The 6,466-nt window shown below is 42.7% G+C and overlaps 1 long non-coding RNA gene across 1 annotated transcript; it reads right to left on the reverse strand.

Annotated features, from left to right (window-relative positions):
* Window positions 1–903: 903 nt before the first annotated feature.
* On the reverse strand, window positions 904–6,466 carry LOC125752758 (uncharacterized). The gene is made up of 2 exons (XR_007402942.1): window positions 6,158–6,466; window positions 904–2,119 (listed from the first exon to the last, which is right to left on the reverse strand). It is a non-coding gene; the product is annotated as an uncharacterized LOC125752758 (long non-coding RNA).

Here is a 6,466-nt window from a genome sequence, read left to right on the forward strand (position 1 = left end):
TGGGGGGGGATTCCATATGTCCCCATACTCCCTCCACCTGCCCTATAACTGTGTCCTCTCACTATTAACTGGTTGCAGTCTCTCCTTTGCTATCCTGTCCATTGCTTCCTTATGGTATATTTAATAAACTTCTATCACTTTTATTTTGCTTTGGTTAATTCTTTCCCCACTGGCACCGCCAGTCCCCACCCATTTGGGATGTCCCACATTTAATGAACTCCCCTATCTGATCAGAGTACCCCACAGGGCTGGCTGCTCAGTTGGCAGAGAATGTGATTCTTGTTGTTGGAGTCGTGAGTTCAAGCCTCATACTGGGGTAGAGTTTTCTTTAAAAAAAAAAAAAAAAAAAAAAAAAAAAAGCTATAACATGAAAGCCTGTTGCACTGTTCCTGCATTTTATTTTTTAACAATTTTTTAATTTGAGAGACAGAGAGAGAGCAAGCACGGAGGGGAGCACATTAGAGCAGAGATAGAGGGAGAGAGAGAATCTTAAGCAGATTCCACATTGAGTGCAGAGGCCACACAGGCTGGATCTCACAACCCTGAGATCATGACCTAAGGCAAAACCCAAGAATCAGACACTTAACCAACTTTGCCACCCAGGTGCCCCTGTATTATTGTTTCTTTTTTTTTAATTTTTTTTTTTAATTTTTATTTATGATAGTCACAGAGAGAGAGAGAGAGAGGCAGAGACACAGGCAGAGGGAGAAGCAGGCTCCATGCACCGGGAGCCTGACGTGGGATTCGATCCCGGGTCTCCAGGATCGCGCCCTGGGCTAAAGGCAGGCACTAAACCACTGCACCACCCAGGGATCCCCTGTATTATTGTTTCTAAGTTGAGTATACTATTTTAGAGAAAGGAAGACTTTTGATTTTATTTTGAAAGATGCAAGGACAACAAAATTAGAAGTTTGACTAGAGACTAAAGGAAATGCTTTAATCATAGCTTTACAACCTATTGTCATGTAACTTTTGGCAAGTCAATTCACTTCTCTAAATTGTAAAGGTAGGCTAAATATTGTCTCAGATTTACCATAAAACACAACTAATAGTGTCATCTATATCACAGAATTGTGAGGATTTCCTGAGTTACACTTTAATCAATAAATAATTATATTATCATTATGACTTTTTTACACTTTGTTACCATTCCTAATCCATGTAAATATGGGCTTCTAGCAAGAGGTTCGTGGGATCCCAGGAGGCACATGAGTAGGCTGTAAATGGTGTACGAATTCCTAAAACTGTATGAACAATTTAGAAGGTGAGTGGGTTTGTACCTATTCTCAGATTCTTATAGAGTTCAGTGACCTAAAGAGGTTTTGAGACATTGTAGTTAAAAGTAAGAAGACGAGGGCCTAAGATGTCCGAGGAAAACTTGTGTTGATGAGTTTCAGAGACTACCACTCCCCTAACTCACAAGAGACAGGAGTACAAATCTGAATTCCCTTACCACTCCCCTAACTCACAAGAGACAGGAGTACAAATCTGAATTCTCCTACAAGGGAGGAAAATTTTTCCTCTACTCCTCTAGATTCTTTTGGCTGGCCTATTAATTAAAATGCACATAAGACAGATTAGCAGGAAAAAAAACAAATGTAATTATTTATGTACCAAAACCCCATTAGAATATGAGAGCCAAGGTCAAGCCAGACAGTAGAAGATTATATAGCCTCCTGAGCTAAGGAATAAGATAGACGCCTGGCCTTCAAAGGGGAAGAAGTTAATTCACAGGACTGTAACAGAGCAAATTTTTAGTAATTAGATATTTGTCCTACTATGTGGATAGGTCTTTCAGATAAAAATCTGTCTCTGGCAAGCTCTTCTTCTAGGCAGAGCCGAATTCTTTTAGATACTTAAGGAAGAGGTAAAAGTTTTTCTTGAGTCTGCTGGGTCTTGATGGCCTTTAGCTCAAAATAATCCACATGCCATAGTGCAAATTTGGGGGTCATGCATTTTGCTCCCCCTTACTCCGGTGTTCTTGAACAGGCAGATTGTCTATCTAGTCACTTTGCCTGATTCCCTCAATACTTGTCACTTAACAACATTCTCCTGTTGACCAGAGCCCTTCAAAACACAGCCTTTTAGCTTCTGCTTGTTTCTCCTCTGGCCACAGGACCTGGCAATGGAGAGAAACACATCCACTCAGCAACCCTTTACAGGCATCAGGGAGGGTATCTGGGAAATACAATAGGTACTTGGAAGAACTGCAAAGGAAAGGAGTTGCACAATCAGAAGGGATATTTTTATACAGACTATGATAAAATCTGGTGAAATCTCCCTGGACCACCTCGAAGTACACCTTGCTACTGACCACTCCTGCCTGTCACATGGAGTCTTCCTTTCTTTGTCCTGAAACAGTGCTGGGTAAAAGCAAACTCACCGTGGATCATCTTTCTGAATATACAGACCAGCTTTTCTGTTAATATATTCTTCCTGCAGAAAAATTATAATGCAATTTATTGTAGTAATAGATGTTTTTTCTTCTTTTTAACATTTGGTAGTATTTGGATGAAACAGTATTCTCTTAATTTGACCTGGTTGTTCCCAACACTCTTCTTTCAGACATATACCTTCTGTCATGATGGGTTACTTTCTCAGGTGGTTAACTTCATTGATTATTCATTCATTCTTATTAGTTTCACTGTCAGAATGTTGCTTTTTCAAATTCTTACTGTACCTCCATTGTCATCATCAAAATAATGATAATCGAAAAAACACTGTAAAAAGGAGTCTTTTTGATGTAAATACAGAATGATCATTTTAAAACTTAGATAATACTTTCCCTTCCTTATAACTAAACTTCAGTGGTTTCCCATCCTACTTAGAATAAAATCTAAACTCCTTAGCATGGTGAAGTGGTCAACCTTTGGTGTCACCAGCCTGTCCCCCAATTCCTATTTCCCTTCTTTTGGCTTAGCACTCTGAAGTTTTCTTTGGAGACTTTCTTCATACTCTTAGTATAAATTCCAGATGGAACAAATCCTTTCCTCAGAGCTGAAGTGGGTGCTTTCCTCAGGACTGACCAGTCAGCATATCTATTCCCCTGGCCACAGTGATAGGTTCAGGGACAGAAACATGACCCCACTTCACCCAATGAGGACCAAGTATGAAAATATTGTGGCAATTCTTAGAAAATGAGTGCAATCTTCTAGGATTGCTAAACTGCTTAGAATATATATGACTGAATCTTACATTATTCACTAAGTGCTGACTCTTGCCACATCTTGCCTTTTGGGAAATGAAGGAAACCAAGAGAAAACAGAGACAGGGAGAGAGAGAGATTTCCAATGACACCATCTGAGCTCATTTCTGTCTACATTTGGTTTCCTCAGATGCCTTGAGCCAGTGTAACTTGAGTTTTTAATTTGCATCCACAAATGCCCTAACAATTCACATGGCCTGAATTATTGTTGCCTGTTGACCTCTCCACCTCATCTCATGCCTCATTCCCCTCTGGTCTCTATATGACAGATGCTCTTTCCTGAGCAAGTGACTTCATTCTTACTATCCTCTTTCCCCTGAATATCGTTCCAAATGTTCTCCACTGGCTCCGTCGCCACCTGCAGACCTCAGCTTAAGTGTTGCACTTCTCAGGGATTTTCCTGACTACCCAACGCAGGCCACACACTGCACACATGCTCACACACTAGATTGCAAGTCCCCTGAGGGCATGCACTGTGTGTGACTTGTTCAGCACTGTTATCCCAGGCATGGCAGTGTACCTGGCACACGGTAGGTGCTACAGGAATATCTGGGCGCAAGTTCCTTGAATGTGCCAAACTTGTTCTCTTTGCCCTCTGCCTAGAATTCTCTTTCCTCCTTTCTTTGCAGATTGACGTCTTATTTCAGTGTCAACTCAAGTATCATTTTTCTTGGAAAGGCCCTTCTTAGTTATAAAGTCTAAAATAAATGCCTACTCACCCCGTCTTCTCTATATTGTCACTCAGTTTTATGTTCTTCATCACACTTTCACATCCTGAGATTACCTTGTTCACTTTTCACGTATTTTGTTAACACGTGTATTTGTCACTTTTTTGTTTGTTTTCTGGCCCCAAACAGAATATAGCTCCATGAAAGCAGGGACCATGTTTATTCTTTTGAAAGCTTCATTCTGAGCTCCCTCAACAGTTCCAGGCACATCATAGTTCTTAATAAATATATGTTGGCTGCCTGATTGATCGAATGAATGATTGAATGGATGAATGAAAGGCAAGCTCTACAGATTGCACTCATTTGAGTGCTTTGCATATTGTCACACAGCCTTATGAAGTACGCAGTATCCTATCAGCTCCATATCACACAGAAGAAAACTAAGTCCAAGAGAAGCAATGTAATTTGCCCAAGGTCACATTATCAGTAATTTCAGAATCAGATGTAGCTGTTTTGCAGATGACAATTCATCCTCCACTTATCAAAATACCTGTTTTATTACTCCTAATGTGACTTTGGAGATCACATCTGGGCTCCAAGTTAAAAAAAAAAAAAGTTTCCTACCTCTCCTCCATCCTTCTCCCCCATTAACCTTATCCTTTATAGGCAGAGCAACTGGATAGCTGTGACTCCACCTGAGGGTACACAGGCTGGGGCCTGCCCTGGTGGGCTCACCACACACACGGAACCAGGGTAGGGCACATTATCTGTGGGCTTCAGCTGCAAAAAACAGAGCTAAGCAGGGGCTGGCCTGGGCTGGTGCTAGGACCTTTCCCCTAAACTTACTAATCAGACTCTGTCTCTTCCCAAGGGACTGGGGCTCAGGGAAGGGAGGGAGTGAGTGGGCTGGAGAGAATGGTAGAATTATTTTCCTAATACTTCCAAGAAGGCCAAAGTTCTTGTTTTATGAATGGAAACCATACCAGGGGTGAGGGGAGAATATTTCCTTTGTTCCTAGGCTGATGATAAAAGGAAAATCCTCAACTTACAGTTGATAGTGGAGATAGGGGTGAAGGATGGGAATGGGGAGTGGTGCAGAGGGATATTCTCTCCATTAGCAGTGTCAGGGCTCAGCTCAATTAATGTAAGCATATCCCTTCTAAAAAATCACTCAGTTCCTCTGTATTGCTACGGAGGGCAGTTCAAACTCCTTCCCAGGGCAATGCCCCTGTTGAGCACCATGGCCCCTCTGCAGTTTAGTGTCCTGTATTCTTAGGCATCTCCTTCAGACATTGTTTTTTCTTTTTAAAAAGATTTTATTTATTTATTTATTTATTTATTTATTTATTTATTTATCTATTATTTATTTATTTATTTGTCAGAAGGAAAGAGAGAGACCACAAGCAGGGGGAGGGGCAGGCAGAGGGACAGGGAGAAGTAGGTTCCCTGCTGAGCAAGGTACCTCCTGTGGGGCTCTATCTTAGGTCCCTATGGTCATACCCTGAGCCTAAGACAGATACTTAAGGGACTGAGCCACCCAGGCGCCCCCTCCCTCAGCTATTCTTCACACCCTGGGCCTTTGTAAATGTCACCTCTTCTCTATCCACTTATTTCCTATTCTGCTCTCAAGAGTAGACAATTGATTAAGAGCAGCTTGAAGGCAGATAATGCCTTACTTGTCTCCATATCCTCAGGCCTCTCAGAGTGCTTGCCTTCAAGGAGCATCAGAGCTTCCTCCTGCAGGCAGCCTTGCTGGAAGCCTCCTGGTGTCTCTAGGAGACGCTGGGTGCTTCTCAGGACCAAGACAGATGCTGGGTAATGATGGCTCAAGGCTGGAGAATTGGAATTCTCATTCACCTAGGAGCATGACTGACTCTGCTTCTGATCCTGGTTGGCCTTAAAGAATCCAAAATGGATTTCCCCCCAATATTTCTGTAAAGAGGGGCAGGGGATAGGTACGTTTGCTGTGGGGTTTAAAGATAAAGGAGTTAAGAGCTGGGAAGTGCCTCCTTGGTCAACATATAAGTCAGACCAGACTGGCATCTCACATTCCTTTTGTCTTTTTCATAATCAGAGAGGAAGTGGAGGAAGAGAATGAGGAGCTTGAACAAAAATTCTGCCCGCTCTAAATGCACCCAGTCCTCGTTCTCTTTCAAACCCAGAACTCTCCTTGCATCATTCATTTGTAATTAAGCACGGCTTTGTGAGGTCTCAGAAAGCCTCCTACTGCTTTTCACTACCTAACTTTCCGTGTCTGCCTTTGGTACCGTCTGTGTTAGCCTACCAGAGGATGCCGAGCCCCTTCAGCATCCAGCACGGTGCCTTGCACCCAACAGGTGCGTTCAAGAAGTTCTTGTTGAGGAATTCTTGAAGATGTTCTTAAGAAAGAAGGGAACGTGTAGCAATGCTCTCAGGGCGAGAACAGATACTTCTTTTGAGATACGGATCTGCCACCCGCGCAGATTGGGCTTCTACGGGCTCCCCAGGTGTAGGGAGGGCTTTGGCTGAGACTGAGAACTTCGTCGCTGGAGAATAATAAAGTGGGCGGGATCCGGCTCTGGCGGGCGGACGAGGCGGAGTCACCGAGAGTTTG

The sequence above is a fragment of the Canis lupus genome, chromosome 17, assembly GCF_003254725.2.
Source record: "Canis lupus dingo isolate Sandy chromosome 17, ASM325472v2, whole genome shotgun sequence".
In the NCBI taxonomy this organism is placed as follows: domain Eukaryota; kingdom Metazoa; phylum Chordata; class Mammalia; order Carnivora; family Canidae; genus Canis; species Canis lupus.